This window comes from Papio anubis, chromosome 11 (assembly GCF_008728515.1).
Source record: "Papio anubis isolate 15944 chromosome 11, Panubis1.0, whole genome shotgun sequence".
Taxonomy (NCBI): Eukaryota; Metazoa; Chordata; class Mammalia; order Primates; family Cercopithecidae; genus Papio; species Papio anubis.
Genome location: NC_044986.1, coordinates 35,409,252 through 35,431,484, shown reverse-complemented (window position 1 = coordinate 35,431,484; position 22,233 = coordinate 35,409,252). Strand labels below are relative to the sequence as shown.

At 39.0% G+C, this 22,233-nt stretch overlaps 1 protein-coding gene across 2 annotated transcripts in view; it reads left to right on the top strand.

Moving 5' to 3' along the window:
* Nucleotides 1–1,243: 1,243 nt before the first annotated feature.
* R3HCC1L (R3H domain and coiled-coil containing 1 like) overlaps nucleotides 1,244–22,233 on the top strand; it is a 103,901-nt gene continuing 82,911 nt past the window's right edge. For both annotated transcript variants that reach the window (XM_021943565.2, XM_021943566.2), the window contains exon 1: nucleotides 1,244–1,322. The gene's annotated coding sequence lies outside the window, so the exon portion shown is untranslated. The remainder of the gene's footprint in view (nucleotides 1,323–22,233) is intronic.

Genomic DNA, 22,233 nt, shown 5'->3' with positions numbered 1-22,233 from the left:
TGGGTGCTGCTGATGGGTTGGGGATGAAATCATAGGGGTGTGGAAAACAGTCCTCATGCTCTGAGTCCCCTCTGGGTGGGGCCGCAGGAGCAGCTGAGTCATGAGTTAAGAGTCCTGAAGAAGGAACAGATTCAAGGTGTACTTGGGAGATAGAATCTACAAGATTTGGTGACTATTTGAATATAGGAGGAAGAGGAAGTGAGAAAGGAGGAATCGGGTTAAAAAGTAGGGAGGAGGAGTAGTAGTTCACTTTTCTTTTCTTTTTCTTTTTTTTTTTTTTTGGAGACAGAGTCTCCCTGTGTCACCCAGGCGGCTGGAGCACAGTGGCGCAATCTTGGCTTACTGCAACCTCCACCTCCCAGATTCAAGTGATTCTCTTTCAAGCAATTCTCCTGCCTCAGCCTCCTGGGTAGCTGGGATTACAGGTGTCCACCACCACACACAGCTAATTTTTGTACTTTTAGTAGAGACATGTTGGTCAGGCTGGTCTCGAACTCCTGACTGCAGGTGATCCACCTGCCTCGGCCTCCCAAAGTGCTGGGATTACAGGCGGGAGTCACTGTTCCTGGCCCCAGTAGTTCACTTTTCAAAGACATTTGAGATACCTGTGGGCATGGATGAGGAAAGGTCTGTCTAGGAAGTTGAGAATACAAACAATGAGCTCAGGTGAGAAGGGGTGGAGTGTCCCTTCTCCCACCCCAATTTTAAGAACTCTGGAAAACACCAGTATTTTAGAGGTAAGTTGTAACAACAATTCTTGAAGGAAACCGAGTAGAATGAATTGAGAGAAGGAAAACCTGGATAGTGTCATAGAAAATAAGTGATAATGCCCAATAGCGTCAAATGACTAAAGCTTGAGTTAGATGAGTCCGAAAATACCTCCAATCAGTTTGGCAACAAGGACACTTAGGACAACGAGACATTTTCAATGGGAGCGGAAGCTGCAGTGTGGAGTGAACAAGATGAGCAAGTAGAGACAGAGTGTAGATTATCTTTTTCAAGAAACTTGGCTGTGAACGGAATAAGTGAGATGGTATGACTGAGTGGGATGTGAGGAGATTTGAGCACGTATATAGCTGAGAGGAATGAGGGAGGGTTGAAGGGACAGGAGCTTACACGCCCTCCTGCACTCGCCATATTGCCAGCTTCTCCCCACGTGACCTGAACTCAGTGGGTGCAGCCGGGCCTCGCGGAAACTACAACCCCCAGAAGGCCCCGCGGCGTTGGGGGGCGGAGCCGAGGCCTGGCGCGCGCCCCAGCGGCGCGAGCGGAAGAGATAGAGCTTCGCGGAGACGGCGGAAGCGGAGAGCGACAGCGCGCGGGTAACAACCATCCCCAGATCCCCTCCCTGAGTACCCCAAGCTAGGACTTTTAATCTCCGCTTCTCCCTTCACAGCCCGGGACAAGACTTCCATTCCTTCGTTTGTTGCTGGTATTTTTTTTCCCCCTTGTGACGCGAGGGGCCGCCCTCCGCCTGGGGCGGAGGTTACTGGGAAGCTCCCGCCTTCCGACCCCTGCGGGCCCGCGGTTGAGAGGCACCCTCTTGGGGCTCTTTTGCCTTCACCAGGGCTCGTGCTTGCTTTGGGCGCTCGCCCCAGATGCTCCTGGCGGAGAGGACGTGCTTTTTCTGGGTTTCAGCAGGCATTGAGCGGGGTCCCTGGCGACCCCCTCGGGGCGGCGGGGGCGTGGGCCGCCGAGGCTGCCCCCGAGACGACCCCGGGGCTGCTGGCGGTTTCCGGGCTTCGCTTGGAGCCTCGCATTTGAGTCTTCTCCGCTGCCCGGGAGCCCCGGGCTACGGGCTGGGAGTGAGCAATCTATAAAGGAGCAGGTACTTCCTGCTTTTTCTTGGCAGGCCTTCGAAAAATCCCAAGTCCGGTCTTTAAAGTTTGTCCGTGCAGCCGCCTCTCGGTTGTTTACGGGAAGGAGCACAGGATTTGGAGTCTGATATCCTGGGAGAAGTCTCAGTCCGACCACTTGGCTGGACCTGTGATCTATTGTACAGCAGTCTGTTTACGCCAGCCTCAGTTTCCTTGTCTGAAAAATGGGGATAATGTTCTTTCCCCTGCTGCCTTCCAGGGTTGTGGGCTTCAGCAGAAGTGATATTCCTTCAAAAGCTTTGAACTCTAAAGCATGTTTCGGGTATAACCTTGCCATCCCCCAGTCTCCAGTCTAGGTCAGTTAATTTCTAAAACCAGTTTCATGTCTATACGAAGATCAAATTAGTTAAGAAATAGGGGGAAAGTGTCTTTGGAAACGAATCTGAACCATGCAAATGTTTTTATGCCAGGTTCCTCGTGAGGAGGTGACCTTAGGGCGTTACCACCTGTGGAGTCAATTTAAAACTTCATCTGGATTTTAAGGCCCACCAGAATTTAAACTCTTCCTCAGCACACACAACTGTCTGTCTCTTGCTGTTATAACCTCCCTTCAGTATCACACAGGTGGAAGCATAAAGCAGTAAACGTTCCTCAGATAGGGTGGTGCTACAACTAATACCTGTCCCCAGCAGGTCTTGTGTCTTGTGTCACAGTTGAAATTCAGAATATAAATAGACAAATATTCCATCTGTTTCATTTTTTTTTGACATTAAGCTTTGAGACTAAGCAAGTTGCTTATTGTCTTATTTTTTCCCCTTGTATAGAATGGTAATTCTGCAATCAATTTTTTTTTTTTGGTAGAATCAGGATTTCACTATGTTGTCCAGGCTGGTCTAATTCCTGGGCTCAAATGATCCTCCCACCTCTGCCTCCCAAAGTGTTGGTATTACAGGCGTTTGCCACTGTGCCCACTGTGCCCGACCTCTGCAATTAAGTTTTAAAGGGGTGTAAGAGTGTAGTTAGATACTTTTAGCCTGTGTTTATTCTAAATTTATTGATTGAAGAATACTTGAAAATGGTCCAAAAAACGAGAGGATGACAGTAAGTTGCATTAGCTTAGTGTACAAACTCGAGCAAATTTGAATTCAAATCCTAGTGCTGTGTCTTACTGCAGGTTGGAGTATCCTTATCTGAAACGCTTGGGACCAGAGTGTTTCAAATTTCAGATTTTGGAATATTTGCATATACATAGATCTCTTTGGGATGGGACCCCAATCTAAACATGAAATTCATTTAGGTTTTATATATACCTTATATACGTAGCCTGAAGGTAATTTTATATAGTATTTTTAATAATTTAATAATTTGTGTCCAGACGCTGTGCCTCACGCCTGTAATCCTAGCACTTTGGGAGGCTGAGGCAGGCAGATTGCCTGAGCTCAGGAGTTCAAGACCAGCCTGGGCAACAAAGCGAAACCCCACCTCTATTAAAAATACAAAAAATTAACCAGGTGTAGTGGTGCACGCCTGTAGTCCCAGCTACTCTGGAGGCTGAGGCACGAGAATCGCTTGAGTCCTGGAGGTGGAGGTTGCAGTGAGCGGAGATTGCGCCTTTGCACTCCGGCCTGGCCCATAGAGTGAGACCCTACTGGGCATGGCACTAAGTTTGGATTGCATTTTGACTAAGACCTGTCACATAAGGTCATGTGTGGAATTTTCCACTGGTGGTGTCAAAAAGTTCTTGGGGCTGAGCGCGGTGGCTCACGCCTGTAATCCTGGCACTTTGGGAGGCCGAGGCGGGCAGATCACGAGGTCAAAAGATGGAGACTATCCTGGCCAACATGATGAAACCCCTTCTCTACTAAACTACAAAAAACTTAGCCGGGCGTGGTGGCGTGTGCCTGTAATCCCAGCTCCTCAGGAGGCTAAGGTATGGGAATGGCTTGAACCCGGGAGGCAGAGGTTGCAGTGAGCCGAGATGGCACCACTGCGCTCCAGCGTGGCGACAGAGCAAGACTCCCGTCTCAAAAAAAAAAAAAAAAAAAAAAAAAGTTTTTAAGCATTCTGGATTTCGGATTTTCGGATTAGGGATTCTCAACCTGTAGTTTTTGATTTTGGGCCAATTAGTTGACTTGTCTGAGCCTGTTTCCTAATCTCTAAAATGGAGGTAAATAACATTGTGTCACAAGGTGTCTACAAAGATGAAATGAGATGTGACCATAAATGGCTTAGTAGTGCTGGGTACAAATAAAGTTCTCATTATTTTGTTGCTATTGTTGATGATTATGATAATAGTGATGATAATTTTAGGTATTTTCCTGAAATTCCATTTATCTGTAAAATGAGGATAGTCATCCTTAATTCACAAACTTTACAAAATACTCTAAATAGAAGTTCTCAGATTGCAGTTTTTTAGCAATTGCATTTTATATAAAAATTATATTAGATTTTTTTCAATTTTAGAGGTTCCTAAAATGCTGTTGTGCAGGGTTATTGGGCTTTGCTGTGTTTCTGTTTTTCCAGAGATTCCAGATGTTGATTTGTACCTTGTTTGTTGAAATTGAACTGGTGCTTCATTTACAACCTGTGGTAAGAATGCACTTCTGTACATTGTAGCTTGTGGCAGAACAATTATCTATCTTTATGACTCAGATATTGACTACGATAGACGTTTATGGAACAGTTTTTTCTTCCTGCCTTATTTTTATTTTTTTTAAGCCAGACTATTTGACTTTAAAATTTAAGCCTGTTGGGTAGGGTTTGGGAGACTTGGTGACCTTCATTTTTTCAAGATGGCATTTCTTAGTGACTGATGCTAATGATGGCATTGGTATGTGTGTATCTGCAGGGAGTGAGAGTTGAGAAAAACCAAGGAGGAAAGCCTTATAGAGAAAAATGGTTTGTTGGTCAAGGCAAAGTCTTGGAGTTTAGAATTGAAGTATGTATTTTTTACTTCCTTCAAGTGCTATATTGACTACCAGATATCTGCAGATTCAGATGCTTAGGAAATGTTTCCTTTACTCTCTTTTTTTGATGTGATATGCCTGTGCTATGTTTTGCCAGCTTCTTTCTACCTTTAGTTACGAATCAGCAAGAAAACTATTTTTTCACACCAGACTTGTATACAAAGCTATGACAATAGAAAGTCACTTCCATTAAAATCTACTTTGTATGCTATGTGTTATTTTTTCCTTTATGTTTTAATCTTAAACACTTTTTGCTGGGGCGTAATAGCTCATTCCTGTAATTCCAGCACATTGAGATCCTTTGAGGTAGGCTCATTTGAGGCCGGGAGTTCGAGACCAGCCTGGGCAACAAAGCGAGACTTCATCTCTATAAAAAAATTAACAACAACAACAAAAATCATTTCAACACTTTTGTTCCTTGACTGTTTTTTACTTAAAAGGAATTTTTGGAAAGTATACTAATTCTCAGCTATAGTGTGTGAGTATGCATAGTGGATGCTCAGTAATGAGTGTGCTGACTAGTTCTGAATAGGAACATTTTGTTGATCGTCCTAGGTCACTGAGGTGCTCTGGAGAGGCCATGTAGCATTGTGGCAGTAACCTATGCTTTGGAGTCAAGACAGACCAAGGTCTGAATCCAGGTTCACTAGATGTAACTTTGGTTCATATGATCATTCTGAATTGAGTTTCTCATCATCTGTAAGACAGGTTAGACTAACCCTGCATGGTTGAAAAGATTAAAGATTATTTGAATGAGGCACATATTAGTCAGGTTTAGTATAATATTTGAGATTGGAGTGGTGTTGTTATTACTATTTTTAATTTGTATTATTTTTTCTGAAAGTATGGATTTTGTTGATACATCTATATTCATTCCCCTAATGCTTCAATGATCAGTATGTTTCTTAGCCAAGGTTAAGGTTGTTGACTGTGACCATGGAACCTAGAAACACACAGCAAAGCTAATTGGCCAGCATGGAGTTTGAGTCTGTGACCTTGTCCTCATTAGCTCCATAAGCTAACTATTCACAAATAATCTCACCAGAATTAAAGAAAAGGCTGGTATATTTTTTATTTGGCCCTCATGCAACTCATTAGACATAAGTAAATGAACTAGTGCCAGAAGCAAAAGTATAGATTTTTCATTGGCTTATGTAAATATATGATTAGTCCTCACATTGTGTATGAAACTTGTGACCTGTAGGATGATCTTTGACAACTCCACTAACCTAAGTTTATAATTTAGACATTTCTTTTAGTTGTTGAATTATATTTGTTGTAGACTTCTCACCTATAGGAGAAGTGAGAAGAAATGGAACTAGGCTATTCATGTCTTGAAAGAGTACCCTCCTTCTGTTGTGCTACCCACAAGAAAATGTGCTCTTAGCTAGTGCAGAAAACATTTAGAATTATCCAGTAATGAGCCCAGCAGGATGGATGAAGCTTGGGGAACTCCTAAGAGCTTATTGAATTACAGAGAAATTCCAGTTGTCAAAGCATTAGATAGAGGAAAAGTTATAGGGTGTTACTCAGCAGTAGTAAGCCTGCATTTGGAGAGAATTTTCTTTTCTGTTAATAAAACATGGACCAATTGCTTTGAGTTTTGGTGTCCATTTTTCACTGTCTCATGCTAACCTTCTGTATAGTTTTTCGTTCTTCAGATTCACCCTTCAGTTTTATTAGTATTTGTTGTCCTTCTTGTTTTTTTTTTTTAAATGCCATATGTGGCTGGGTTGGGACTAGAGATAAAAACAGAAGAAGAGAAGCACTGTTGGAAAATAGATTCTAGTGTCTAGTATTGTGAGGTTTCCAAATAACATAGGTCAAACTGAACATGATGATACGGATTTCTGGGATAGGCAGATGGCTGACACTTCATGACCATTTAACCTGTGCAGAGTGAATAATGTGGGCAAAAGGTGTGTAGCACTCCTTAATATCATATTTGTCTCTTAGAAAAGAATCTGAATGTGTGTAGTGTTACTATTGGCTTGCAGTTGTGCTGTTTCAAGTTCTTTGCCATGGAATGCCAGAAGAATAGTAAAGAAAGAAGGGAAGCACTTGGATTTACATCCTGACTTCTCAAATTTTATGCCAGTAGTCCTGTTTCTGTTTTCTTATCTTTAAAATAGGGTTAATAAAACCAGCTCTGCTTGTTTATAAATATTAAAAGGAAAATTAAATGCAAGAATGTATTGAAAATGAGGTGGATAACGGGGAGAGACAGAAAGGCAGAATCCAAGAGAGGCATTCAAAGACAGCTACACACATAGTCATAGAGACACATGCAATAGGCAGAGAGAGAGGAAGGTTAGTCAGAGACAGAGAAGTCAAAAACACTGAGCGGGACAGTCACCTAGGCAAAGTTAGAAAGCAGGGTAATCAGAGATGTAGAGAGAAGGGCAGAGTTAGAAATGAGGACAGATACAGGGAGGGAGACAGAAAGAGTGAATGTCATGACCAAGATGGAGAGCTTTTTGAGTGTTTGTTATTTGAGAAGAACATGTAAATATAGTTGGCTAGGAAAGGGAAAATAAGCAGATATTAATAGTAAATCAAGTAACATACTTATGAAATTTTTATTACACTAGCATTTTTCCTTAAATACTAAATTTATTTTGCATATTCAGCATGCAAATATCAAGCCAATTTATGTATTACCTGTTAACTACTTAAATGACCTCTCAAGTGTAGTTTAAACACATTTTTTAAAAAATTAAGATTAATATTATTTTTTTCCCTCAAAAAAATCTAATATATGACTTACTATAGAAAACATAGCAAATACGGTAAATTTAAAAGGACAACAGAAAACACTCATAATCTCACAATCTAAACATAACATATAACGAGGCCCACATTTTTCATTTTTTTTTCCAGTCTTCCTTTTCCTAGGCATTTACTAAAGCCCATCTACTTTCCTAAAGGACCCAAATGCTGTTTTTAAGTCCAAAATGATGCTATAACTATTTGTGGCAGAGTTAACACTTTATAATCCTATTTTGGCACTTAGATACTTTCATAAACTATTTGTGTACCCATTTTTTTCTCTCCCTAGATTGTAAACTTTTAACTACAGACTATATGTTACTCATCTTTGTGTCTTAGGAATCTAGCAAAGTATCTTACATATCATAGGTATTCAGGGTATATTTGAGATAAATTGTTAAGTCTCCTAAGTAGAAACTGTCTTATTTAAACAGGTCTGCCAAATTGCACATTGGATTGGACCTTCCTTAAAGTTGAGAAAAACTTGATTTTAGGGGTGGCGTGTGTGTGTGTGTAATGTAAAGCTACCGAGCTGGGAAAGGGCACTTTTTTTCTCGTTACCTTTCGTTGTGTTTGTAACAAGCCATTCCAAAACATAATGGTGTAAAACAACCATTTTATTGTGCTATGGATCTGTTGGAATTCAGACAGGACAGTTTCTGCACAGATGGCTTGCTTAAGCCTTAGCTGGGAAGATTCAAAAGCTGGTGGTGACTTTATGGCTGGTACTTAGAACCTGGAGGCTTCTTCACTCACATGCCTGGTGATGGATGTTGGTTGTCTCTCAGAACACCTACCTACCCAGATAGGCTAATTTGAGCTTCTTTGCAGCATAGCGGCTGTTTTCTACGCGTGAGCATCTAGAGAGAACCAGGTGGAAACTGCATAACTTTTTGTGACCAAGCCGTAGAAGTTCTGTGGTATCACAAGCTTGCCAGATTCAAGGAGTGAGTGACAGTTACATGGGATCCGCTTCTCACAGGAGTGTCAGAGTCATACTGTGAGAAAAACATTTTGGGGGTGGGAGGTAGCAAGTAAAAAAATGAGTTAATAAAACATTATCACTTTTTAAATGTCAGTGAATAAATGTTCTATTGAAAGTAAGGATTTTTCCCTACTGCTAATGGTGTTTAGTTAAAAAATTTGTACTAGTAAAAATTTCTAAACCTAAAACTATTTTAAATTATTTTCTTGGCTTTTAAGCTCTGAACAAGATCTTATTATTTCTTTTTAACTGAATTTGCAAGTTGGTCAGTTTTTATACTTGGGTCTTGCCTCACCCCCATTTAATAAAACAAGTCTTGTTTTGTAAATGATATACATGTTCACTGCAGACAATTTAGAAAATCAGGAAAGAAACCAAATCAACTCATGATCTCACCTGTGAGATGTAATCAGTTTCAGATTCATAATTTCTTTCTTTTTTTTTTTTCTCTTTTTTCTTTTTTTATACCTGTAATCCCAGTACTTTGGGAGGCTGAGGTGAGCGGATCACTTTAGGCCAGGAGTTCGAGACCAGCCTGGCCAACATGGGGAAATCATCTCTCTACTAAAAATACAAAAATTAGCTGGGCATGGTGGTGTGTGCATATAGTCCCAGCTACTCGAGTGGCTGAGGCACGAGAATCATATGAACCCAGGAGGTGGAGGTTGCAGTGAGTGGAGATTGCGTTGCTGCCCTCCAGCCTGGGTGACAGAGTGAGACTCTGTCTCAAAAAAAAAAAGAAAAAAAAAGGTAGACCGGGTGTGGTGGCTCACGCCTATAATCTCAACACTTTGGGAGGCTGAGGCCGGCAGATTACTTGAGGTCAGGAGTTCGAGACTAGCCTGGCCAACATGGGAAAACCCCGTCTCCACTAAAAATACAAAAATTAGCTGGGTGTGGCAACACGTGCCTGTAGTCCCAGCTGCTCAGGAGGCTGAGGCAGGAGAATCGTTTGAATCTGGGAGGCAGAGATTGTAGTGAGTTGAGGTTATGCCACTACACTCCGGCCTGGGCCACAGAGTAACACTCTGTCTCCAAAAAACAAACAAACAAAAACAGAAGAAAAAATACTAATGTGTTTAATTATGAAGTATTTTGCTTAGACCCTGGTTGGAATATTTTGTGACATATGGAACATTTACCATATTAACCTTTTCTAAATCTGAAAATTTCTGAATCTTGTCTGGTCCCACAAGTTTTGGATTAGGGATTTTGAACTGCAGTTAAAAACCTAGTGTTAGGAAAAGATGAGTTTATTAACTTGTTCTGGTAGTTCTGAACTTTTTTATCACATGAATCTTCCCAGAACTTTTGTGCTTTCATTTCACATTTTCATTTCAGGAGAAGATCCAGAAGGAAAATAAATAGTCTTGATTTGTTTATATGATCAGTAATTCTCTCTCACCATCCCACATAACTGTTTCAAACTTGTGAGCATCTCTCAATACGTTTAGAATTTCTAGTGACTTTTGTGCCTCTTGATCCTTGTATGAGAAGCAGTGATTTAAATTAAGTACCAGAGTTGACAAGCCCCTGGAGCCATGTAGTTCTTTGTTTTTGCCTCTGGTATTGTCGCTGTGACATTGCTGTTCTTTCCCTTTTTGCCATAGTATTTCTTTTTTGTACTGTGTTTCTTGTTTGCTTCCTTGGGTATCCTGAAACTTTTCATTGCTTCTAACACTTTGGTGAGGGACAGTGCTTCAAAAACTAGGATAAGATCTTGACTGCCAATTTATTAGCTTGCAGTTTGCCCCCCTCAGTGGAGAGAAAACATTAAAATCAAGGTTGAGGAGTGTGTCTTTGACTTCATAATGTCATGTAGTTTTAACTTTTTGAGTTATTAGTACTGTCATAAATTCAGTATATGACCATATATTATAAAATATTCCAACCAGGGTCTGGGGCAGTACTTTGTAATTAAACACATTAATAGTTCACATGTATTCATTATAGAGGATTTGGAAAATACAACCATATTTTCACCACCTGGAAGTAACTGTTACCATTGGGGTTTATTACCCCATTCTATTTTCTGTGTGTCTATTACCGTAGTACACACACATACTTAAACTGGAATCTCTTGCTGTTATATATAAACTTTGTATCCTGCTTTAAAAAATATATAATGGGTTGGGACAGTGGCTCAGTAATCCCAGCATTTTGTGGGGGGGCCGAAACGAGGAGATTGCTTGAACTCAGGAGTTTGAGACCAGCCGGGGTGACATAGTGAGACCCATCTCTACAAAAACAAAAATGTGGAATGTAGCACGAATTATATTACTGGGCAGTATTATTTATTTATTTCCGAGATGGAGTCTTGCTCTGTCGCCCAGAGCTGGAGTGCAGTGGTGCGATCTCGGCTTACTGCAACCTCTACCTCCTGGGTTCAAGCAATTCTTCTGCCTCAGCCTCTTGAGTAGCTGGGATTACAGGGGCGCACCACCACGCCTGGCTAATTTTTGTATTTTTAGTAGAGGTGGGGTTTCACCATGTTGGCCAGGCTGGTCTCAAATTCCTGACCTTGTGATCTGCCTGCCTTGGCCTCCCAAAGTGCTGGGATTATGGGTGTGAGCCACCGTGCCCAGCCGGGGCAGTAATCTTTAGATTTGTCTTCGTTTTGGATGGGAACCTAGGAGACTGGGATTCAAATTCTGGCTTTGTCCTTGTCGAACTGAAAACTAGGGCAAGTTATAGGATACCTCTGGGTTTCCATGTGTCAGCTGTCAGATTTCCAAAGTATTTGACACCACAGTCTTATGAAAGTTAACCCTCTGCTTAGAACATTATTCATACACAAAATAAGTCCTAGTCTGGTCTATCTTTGAGATCCTTCCAGTTCTACTACTAAATGATCTCTAAGTTGAGGAGTGCAAAATACAGCAGTATTTATGTCAGGTTATTTAGGCCTAATGGAACAGAAGGATCTTGAAGGAAATAAAAGAGTAACAAATTGACTGGAGGGGACAGAAGAAAACTCTGGAGGGAATGATGTGAAGTTGGGAGCAAGAATGAGTACAGTATGTGAACTGAATGAGACGAACAAGCGATCTTAACAGTATTCCACAAATAGAATGATTTTTACTGATGAGTAGTGAGGAGATATGATTTGTTAAGTTTGTTTGTTTATGGGGTAATGAAGGAGAATTAAGGGACAATATTGAAGGCTAGGCTGAAAAACTTAAATTTGATCCAATAGGTGGCAGGACTTCTGTTGAGAGTCATACAATGAAAACCGTTTGACTAAGGCTGCCTTGGCAACTTTGTATGTTTGATAAACTTAAGTAGGGGGAGTTACTGAAGAGTACAGTATTTCAATTGTACTGTGGAGTAATGTGGAAATAGAAATAATGTAAACATAGAAAACATGATACCTCTTGTTTGTAAGATATGGGGTTAGAACTGGGAGTCAGAATACCACAGAATTTGAGCCTGACATATCAAGCATACTGTGTCATTGATAGTGGCATTGGGAAAGGATCTCGGATAGGTCTTGGAGAAAGATAACAAGTTCAATTTCTAATATATTCAGTTTTAGGCATTAGGTTATTTAAGTGGTAGTTTTAAAAGTCTGGTGCTTTAAAAATTTATTCACCTAGATGAATGCTGCCCCTTTTAAAGTAATGTTTTTGGGGACATGCATTTATTCTAGCAAATAAATGTTCTCTGGAATTTGTCTTTTGAAACTGCTTTTAGAACCTGTAGAGCCACATAAGAAAACCATTCTCGCTGGGCACAGTGGCTCACGCCTGTAATCCCAGCACTTTGGGAGCCTGAGGCAGGCGGATCATGAGGTCAGGAGATCGAGACCATCCTGACCAACATGGTGAAACCCTGTCTGTACTAAATATACAAAAATTAGCTGGGTGTGGTGGTGCGCGCCTGTAATCCCAGCTACTCGAGAGGCTGAGGCAGGAGAATCACTTGAACCCTGGAGGCGGAGGTTGCAGTGAGCCGAGATCGTGCCACTGCACTCCAGCCTGGGCAACAGAGTGAGACTCCGTCTCAAAAAAAAAAAAAAAAAGCCGTTCTCATGACTTGATGGTCATATCCCTTGTCCTCAAAAGAATATGATCTCACTTGGTCATCTATTTACCATACATATTTCTAAGTAATAATTGGCAGTTTCTAAAACTTAATCTGCGGAAACATCAAATTTATTACTATGGAGGATATTTTAATGACTTGTGATTATTGGGGATGCTAAAAGTCTTAAGCTGTGATAGCATCTTATTTTGGTTATAGCTTTGTTGACAAATAATTTGCATACTATACAATTCACCCATTTTTTTGGTGGGGGGGGCCATGTGATAAATTTATATAATTTGTAAAGATCTAATAAGAGTAAATAGGGATATCCATCACTTTACACAGTTGTGTTTTGTTTTGTTAAAAACGTTTGAAATATGTAAATAGATTATTGTAAACTTTAGTGATCCTACTGATCTATCAAACACTAGGTTGTATTTCTTCTATCAAATTTTGTGTTTGTACCCATTAATCAACCTCTTCTTATCTTCCCCATCCACACTCCTTCTTGGCTTCTGGTACCCACCAGTCTACATTCTGTCTTCAAGACATGTGCTTTTCAGATCCCGTGTATAAGTGAGAACACATGATATTTGTCTTTCTGAACTTGGCTTGTTTTACTTAACATAATGACCTCTAGTTCCATTTATGTTGCTACAAATGACAGGATATCGTCCTTTAAAACATTTTTTGTTTTATTTTTAAATTATTTTTATCGGGGGCAACCTTCTGAGCCAGAAGAGGTTCAGAGAGACTCCCAATTTCATTCTTCTTCATGGCTGAATAATACTCTACTGCGTATGTGTACCATTTTTTCTTCCTGCGCTTATCCATTGAGGGGCACTTAGGTTGATTTCATATTTTGGGTATTGTGAATAGTGCTGCAAAAAAATAACATGGAAGTGCAGATGTCTCTTTAATATATCGATTGCCTTTCTTTTGAATATATATCCAGTAGTGGAATTGCTGGATCATATGATGATTCTATTTTTCATTTTTTGAGGAACCTCCATACTGTTCCCCATAGTAGCTGTATTAATTTACATTCCTTCCAACAATGTAGGAGAGTTCCACTTTCTCCATATCCTCACCAACATCTGTTATGCCCTGCCTTTTTTATAAAAGCCATTTTAACTGGTGTGAGATTACATCTCATTGTGGTTTTGATTTGTATTTCTCTGATGAATAGTGATGTTGGACATTTTTTTCATGTACCTGTTGGCCATTTGAATGTCGTCTTTTGAAACGTCTATTCAGATCGTTTGCCTGTTTTTAAATCAATCTGATTTATTTGTTCTTTTGCTGTTGAGTTGTTTGAACTCCTTATATATTCTCGTTATTAATCCTTTGCCAGATGGATAGTTTGCAAATATTTTCTCCATTCTGTGGGTTATCTCTTTACTTTGATTGTTTCCTTTGCGGTGCAGAAACTTTTTAGCTTGATTTAGTTCCATTTGTCTATTTTGCCTGGGTTGCATGTGCTTTTGAGGTCTTACACAAAAAAATCTTTGCCTGGATCAATGTCCTGGAGCAACTCATCAATGTTTTCTTCTAACAATTTGATGGTTTCAGGCCTTACATTTAAGTCTTTAATCCGTTTTGATTTGATTTTTGTATTCAGTGAAACATAGGTCCTAGTTTCATTATTCTCAATATAGTTACCCAGTTTTTCCAGCACCATTTGTTGAAGAGACTGTGTTCTTTACCCATTTTATGTTCTTGGTGCCTTTGTCAAAAATAAATTGGCTTTAAATGTATGGATTTATATTTGGATTCTCTATTTTGTCCCATTGATCTGTGTGTCTGTTTTAATTTTAATACCATATTGATGTGGTTACCAGAGTTTTGTAGTATAATTTGAAGTCAGGTAGTGTGATACCTCCAGTTTTCTTCTTTTTGCTCAGGATTGCTTTGGCTATTCAGGTTCTTTTGTGATTCTGTATAATTTTTGTGTTTGTTCTTCTGTTTCTATGAAGAATATCGTTGGTATTTTGATAGAGATTGCATTGAATCTGTACATTCTTTGGGTAGTATTGTGATTTTAACTGTGTTAATACCTCTAATTCGTGAGCATGGAATATCTTTCCATTTTTGGTATCGACTTCAGTTTCTTTCATCAGTGTTTTATAATGTTTCTTGTATAGATCTGTCACTTCTGTGGTTAAACTGATTCTTTGTAGCTGTCGTAAATGGGATTGCTTCCTTGAATTCTCTTTCAGATTGTTTGCTATTGGCATATATAAATCTACTGATTTTTGTATGTTGATTTTTGTGTCCTACAACTTTACTGAATTTATCAGTTCTAAGAATTTTTTGGTGGAATCTTTAGATTTTTCTATATATAAATCATTTTGTCTGCAAAAAGGGGCAATTGGACTTCCTTTCCAATTTGGTGCCCTTTGTTTCTTTCTCTTGCCTTATTGCTCTGGCCAGAACTTCGAGCATTATGTTGAATAAAAGTGGTAAATGTGGGCATCCTTGTCTTGTTCCAGATTTTAGAGGAAAGGCTTTCAATTTTTCCCTGTTCAGTGTGATATTAGCTGTGGATTTGTCATATATAGCCTTTATTATTGGTATATTCCTTCTATACCCAATGTGCTGAGGGTTTTTATCATAAAGGGTATTAGATTTTATTGAATACTTATTCAGCATCTATTAAAGTGATCATAGGGTTTTTCGTTCTTGGTTCTGTTAATGTGTCATGTTTATTGATTTGCACATATTGAACTATCTTTGCCTCCCTGGGATGAATCCCATTTGCTCATGGGGAATTATCTTTTTAGTGTGCCGTTGAATTTGGTCTTCTAGTATTTTTGCGTCTGTGTTCATTAGTGATACTGGCCCATAGTTTTCTTTTTTTGTTGTGTCCTTGACTGGTTTTGGAATCAGGGTAATGCTGGCCTTGTAGAATGAGTTGGGAAGTATTCCCTCTCCTTCAGTTTTTTGGAAGATTATGAGCAGAATTGGTATTCTTTGAATGTCTGGTAGAATTCACCAGTGAATCCATCAGGTCCTGGGCTTTTCTTTAATGGGAGACTTTTTATTACAGCTTCAATCTGGCTATTCCTTATTGGTTTGTTGAGTTTTTCTATTTCTTCATGGTACAATCTTGATAGGTTGTATGTGTCCAGGAATTTGTCCAGGAATATGTCCATTTTTTCCAGGTTTTCCAATTTGTTGGCATATAGATGTTAAAATAGTCTCTAATGATTCTTTGTGTTTATGGTCTCACTTGTTTTGTCTCCTTTTTCATTTCTGATTTTATTTGGGTCTTCACTTTTTTCTTAGTTTAGCTGAAGTTTTGTCGATTTTGTTTCTCTTTTCAAAAAAACAACTTTTTATTTCGTTGATTTTCTGTAGTCTAAATTCTATTTCTTTCTGCTCTGATCTTTATTATTTCTTTCCTTTTACTAATTTTGGTAAATTTAGGTTTGTTCTTTTTTAGTTCCTTGAGGCACGTTATTAGATTATTTGAAGTCTTTCTGCTTTTTTGATGTAGGCATTTATTGCTATAACTTCCCTCTTACTGCTGCTTTTGCTTTATTCTATAGATTGTAGTGTGTTATATTTTCATTTTTGTTGTTTCAAGAAATTTTTAAATTTCCTTGTAATTTCTTCATTGATCATTCAGGTGTTACTTAATTTCCATGTGTTTGTGTTTCCTGAACTTCCTCTTGTTACTGATTTTTAGTTTTGTTCCATTGTAGTCAGTTTTTGTTTCATTGTAGTTTTGTTTCATTGTAGTTCACATGCTTTCTGCTTTTTTGAATTTGTTCAGACTTGTTTTGTGGCCTAAGATACAGTCTGTTCTGCAGAACGTTCCATGTCCGGATGAAAAGCGTGTGTATTCTGTGCACTTGGATGTTCTAGAAATGTCAGGCTGATTTGTTCTAGTGTATAGTTTAACTCTGATGTTTCTTTGTTGATTTTTTTGTCTGGATGATCTGTCGTTTACTGAGAGTGGAGTGTTGAAGTCCCCTACTGTTACTGTATTGCAGTCTGCCTCTCCTTTAAGATCTATTAACATTTGCATTTTATACTTGGCAGCGCTCGTCTTTTTTCTCCTTTAATTGTGTATCTTCAAATAGCCTCTCAAGTTCACTGATTCTTTCCTTTGTGTGATCTTTCTGCTGTTGAGAGCCTCTAATGACTTTTTCAGTTCACAAATGTATTTCTGAGTTCCAAGATTTGATTTCTTGTACTATTTCAATCTCTTTGTTAAATTTCTCCAATCAGTTTCTGAATTGCTTTTCTGTGTTATCTTGGTGATCGCCAAATCCCCTTAAAATGGCTATTTTGAATTCTTGGTTAGAGGGTTCCCAAATTGCTGTCTTGCTAGGGTCAGTTACTGGTTCCTTGATTTGCTGTTTGAAGAGGCCTTGGTTCCCTGTTTGCTGTTGTTTCTTGTGGATGTACATCTGTATCTTTACATTGAAGGATAGTTCTTTGTTCCAGTCTTTTCTTTCTGCCTTGTTTTCTGTTTTGCAAGCTCCCCTGTTTGGATCTACTTGTTTTGGTTTTTATTATGTGTTTGCTTAGTGATTCTTTATAATATACCTCTTGATTTTCTTTTTCTTTTCTTTTTTTTTTTTCCTGCTAGATTGCTGCCTCTTTTTCGGCACCAGCTGGCACCTTAAGCCCAGGTTTGCCTCGGTTCTAGTAACTAGTCAGTATGCTGCCCCTCCTGCATGGGGGCGTCCCACAGGAGATATTCCAGTAGTGTGGGAAGACTGGCTATGGGTTCATGCCCAGGTGACTTGTGGAATGAACCTCCTACAGTGTGGTGCTGCTGAACAGCTGTTTTGATTTGGAGTCACAGAGCAGAGTTTCTAGGGCTGGGAATAGTAGTCCTCCCTCCCCTCTTTGTCTCTGGCTGTCCTCAGGGATACTTCTTCCTTTACATACTCCCAACACTTCCTGTAATTTGAGGCAGGGACAGGTCTCCTGCCAGAGATCCTAAGATGGTGGGAAGCTGGTTGTCCACCTGATTCTCTTTTTCCAGTATAGTGATTGTGAGTCGTGGGGGAAGTTTTCTGCATTATTGGTGTTGAGCTGGTTGGGGAAAAGGGCATCATGGTTATGGAAGTTCGGTTTTTGTTTCCTGCTTAGGTTTTCTCACTTCTCCATGGCCCTGAAACTGTCTCCTCCTCATTTTGAATTCTGGGACATTGCTGGTGATAATCTCAGCACTTTGTTTTTGGTTTTCTGTGGGGCAGTTGAATGAAGCCAGCTTGCTTCTATGCTGCCATTTTGGAACTGGAAGAATATGTGATAGTACTTTGGAAGAAGGTCTAGTGTGTGCTGGTTAAGAGGATGGGTTCTGGGGACCTAGGTTTGAATGATCTCTTTAGTACATTGTGTCTTGAGCAATTTATTTAATTTGTCTGGGCCTCATTTCCTCATTTGTATAATGGAGATGGTGATAAAACTTTACTTTGTAGGATTGTTGTGAGGATTGGCTCTGAGAACAATGACTGGCAAATACTAGGAGCTCAGTAAATATTAGCTATTTATTACCACCACAACTACTATTATTGTTTCTACCACCACTTTGTCTGTTTATCTATTTTGTTTTAAAAATTAGTTATATTCCTATATAATTATGTCACATACTGGTGGAATGATAGGCAGCTGAATATAAAATTGGAGCTCAATAGATGAGACATAGAGATGTTTTTTTAAGAATGTTTGGCCTAAACCTTAGAGAAGAGCAGAAAAGACTAAGGATGAAGAATTAGGGAATACCCATAGTAAGGGTGCAGGAGGCAGAAAAGGAGCCAGTAAAAGAGTAGAGAGAGATTGTTTAGAGAAAGAAGGAAGGCCGGGCGCGGTGGCTCAAGCCTGTAATCCCAGCACTTTGGGAGGCTGAGACGGGCGGATCACGAGGTCAGGAGATCGAGACCATCCTGGCTAACACGGTGAAACCCCTTCTCTACTAAAAAATACAAAAAACTAGCCGGGTGAGGTGGCGGGCGCCTGTAGTCCCAGCTACACAGGAGGCTGAGGCAGGAGAATGGCGTGAACCCGGGAGGTGGAGCTTGCAGTGAGCTGAGATCCGGCCACTGCACTCCAGCCCTCCAGCCCGGGCAACAGAGCGAGACTCCGTCTCAAAAAAAAAAAAAAAAAAAGAAAGAAGGAAAATAAGGCACATATATTCGTGTAGAGGTTATATGAATTGGAATTAGATTTCGTTGCAACCAAGTACCAGAGACTTAAATGTGATAGAAGTTCATGTCTGTCGAGTTAGAAATTCCAGAAGTAGTCAGTTTAGGACTCATGTGGTTTGCCATCGTGTCACATTTCCCCACTGTGCTCGGATTCTGTTATTTTCCAAAGACACTTTATGGTCTAAGAGAGCTACTAACTTCAGCTATTTCACCTACATTGCAGTCATCAGAAGGAGAAAGAGAAGAACACATCTCACTTCCTTTAAGGATACTTCCTGGAAGTTATATATTACAGGTTGAGTATCCCTTATCCAATATGCTTAGATCCAGAGAATGGTTTCACATTGTTTTCACATTTTGGAATGTTTGCATTACTCTGTGGATATCAAGCAGACCTTGTCGATACTTTCAACCATATCGTTATACTACAGAGCAGAGAATAAGCAAAAAAAAAAAAAAAAAAAAAGAGCATAGTGAGTAATAGTAATGCAGTACATCTTGGCCCCATGTGAGGCATTGTGGGGAGCCTACAGTTGGTGTATCTGGCATATACACATACCGTTTTATTACCCATTGTGGGCATGCTTGTGAAGAGGAATCCGGGTGTGTGCAGATATATATTGCAGCTGATGGGGGCTGGGAGGGTCTTTCTTTCCTTGGGGACACTGAATAAACTATGTGTTGGGTGCCTGCATTGTGACTGCAAACTGTCACATGAGATCAGGAGTGGAATTTTTCACTTGTGGCATCATTTTGACACTCAGAACATTTTAGATTTTGTAGCATTATAGATTTTTGGAGTAGGGAGTTCCATGTATACTACTTTTGCTCATATTCCATTGGTCAAACTTAGTCACATGGCCACATCTTGCTGCTGGAGAGGCTGGGAAATGTAGACTTTATTTTGAATGGTCAGTGCCTGGCCATTCAAATAAAGAGCAGGAACAGTGAGAATAATCCCAGTGTAGCTAGATGAAGAATACAGGGTAGATAACAGTTAATTGTCTTTAGGACAGTTTAATTCATTATTGGTTATTCTTGATAGAGTTTTTATAATTACTGAACTATAAGTACAAATTCATTCTTGTCAAATTGCATCAACAGTATGTTGTTTTTAGGGTGTAATCTGTTCATGAATCCTTGCTTAATTAGGATTATCAGTTTCTCATAAAAAATCTGTATGTATACATATGTATGTGTTTATGTGCATGTGTGTGTACACATCCCCCCATTTAACATTAGTGTTGGCCAAAATTATTTCATATGACAACAGTGTGAAGTAAAATTGATGGTAAATAAGCTGCTGATAACCCTCTTCTGTTGTTTTAAGCCTGTAATTTTACCCAGTATTCTATTTGGTAAATACTCTCCAATTTGGTTGTTTTTTTGGCCAATGTTTTTAATCTGTCTCTGTCCTTTTATATTACTACTCTGTCTCACTGCTGTTAATTATACTTCCTGAAATAGATAAATGAACAAATTTAATTAAATGTGTTATTTGCACTGTCTCCTGATCATTAATGAATTTGTAAGTAAGGTCAGACCTATAATCTTTCTAGTATTACAATTCGTGAATCTTCACTGTCTACTCAACTGGTAATTATTTGCTTAAATTTTTTTTTTTATTTTTAAAGCTTCTATATTTTGTGTGTTTATGCTCTTTCAGTATTAGAAATATAAAGATCTTCTAACAAAAAGGAAACTTCTTCTGTAGGATATTCTGTCCCTTTCGGTTGAAAATGTTTTCTTTAGACATGTTTTTGAATGATGAACAATTAAGTTTATATGGTGCTATTTGGGTTTTCAAGAAAAAAAATTAAAAATAATTTAAAATATTTTCTCAATAGATGTAGAATTTAAAATAGACATGTTTTAAAAGTGCAATAGTGAAAAAAGGTTTTATAACAAAATATAGTGAGTAGTTTTTGTCCCACCGCTTCCCATTCTCTCTAGTCCTCTCCCTAGAGGATACAGGGTAGATAACAGTTAATTTTTTTTATTAACTGTTAATAATTTAACAGTTAATAAGCTATTTCTTCTTAAGCTATTTCTTCTGGCATCAACCTATCTCTGTATTTAAAAGTAATGTATGTACAATGCTATCTTTTGATTTACCAGTTTTTTTCATTATATATGGAGTTTCTATAATGGTAGAGAAAGTTTTAGTGTTATTAAATACCATCTCCACTACTGCTTCTCCCTAGCTTCTTAATTTGGTTCTATTAAAATATTTGGTTAAGTCTAATAATGTTATGTTTACATTACTATGCCTGTGCAAATTTTACTTGCTGATAGTAGTGTCTTAAATAGCCCCTCGGTGCAGTTTTCCACAAGGTCAATCACACTAATCTGTCAGAATTTTTTTTTTTTTTTTTTTAATTCTTGGAAATTTCTCTTCTAGAGACTTGCAGTGTCCTACTATTGAAGCCTACTCTCTCGACCTGCTGCATTGCTCTTTTCCTAGTATGATTTCCCCTTGTTGTTACCCTTAGATTTTTCTCTGCTGGGTTTGATTCTCCGAATATTGTTAGAACTCCTATCTTCTTTAGGCTTCATTTACCTCTTGCTTAGGTGGAGCACATCCTCTAGTAGTTGTGTTGGATTCAAAAGATGATACCATGCCAGACAGCATGAGGATGACAGCCTTCAGCATGCCTACCCTCTCACATAGCTTCAATCTGGATTGGTTGCTTTCTGCTGCTGGTGCACAGTTGTCATCCTAGAGTCCCATTCACTAGTATTCCTTCACTTCTCTCTTGTGTTGGATGTCTTGTTTTCTGTATCTTATCTCTTCTTTCCTTTGGTTTGTTTCCTTGTTTGTTGTCAAAGGATGATGAGATCATCACTATCTAAAATATCTAATCAGGCACAATGTCCCAGAACAAAGCAGATTGCTAGTTTTATATAGTATTTTGGGGGAGTGTGGTGCTCAGGGATTAGAATATTTTAAGAGGCAGCAGAAGCAGATTAACATAATCTATAGACAAATGGTTACTTGGGTGAGACCATTGTCGATTGGTTGAGACCATTGTCGATTGGTTGGCATTTGGGTATTTTATTGTAGTGACTTTCTCCCTAACTTCAAATTGGCTGACTTTCAGAAGTAAGGGGCTAAGCTAACACTGATTAGTTTGTAAAAGAAAAGTAAGTTGTTTTTACAATGGAATGGGTATAAGTAGTCCTTGGCAACTTTTTACTATAGTTACGAACAATCAGTCTTTCCTAAATTTGTAAGAACTTTAAAATTCTCAATCTTCTAGTAACTTTCTAGGAAAGCGTACATGGTAGGTAATTTTTTAGCCTTTCCATGTCTGAAAATATTTTTGGTTTCTGTTTTCACATTTGATTAATACAGTTTGGGTGAGTGTAAAATTCTAGATTGGAAATATTTTTTTCGGAATTTTGAAGGCATAGTTTCTTTTTTCTCCTCATCCTTTATTGCTTTTGAGAAGTCTTAAGCCAGTGTGGACTCTCTTCTTTCGTTTGGATCTTTTCACTGGAAA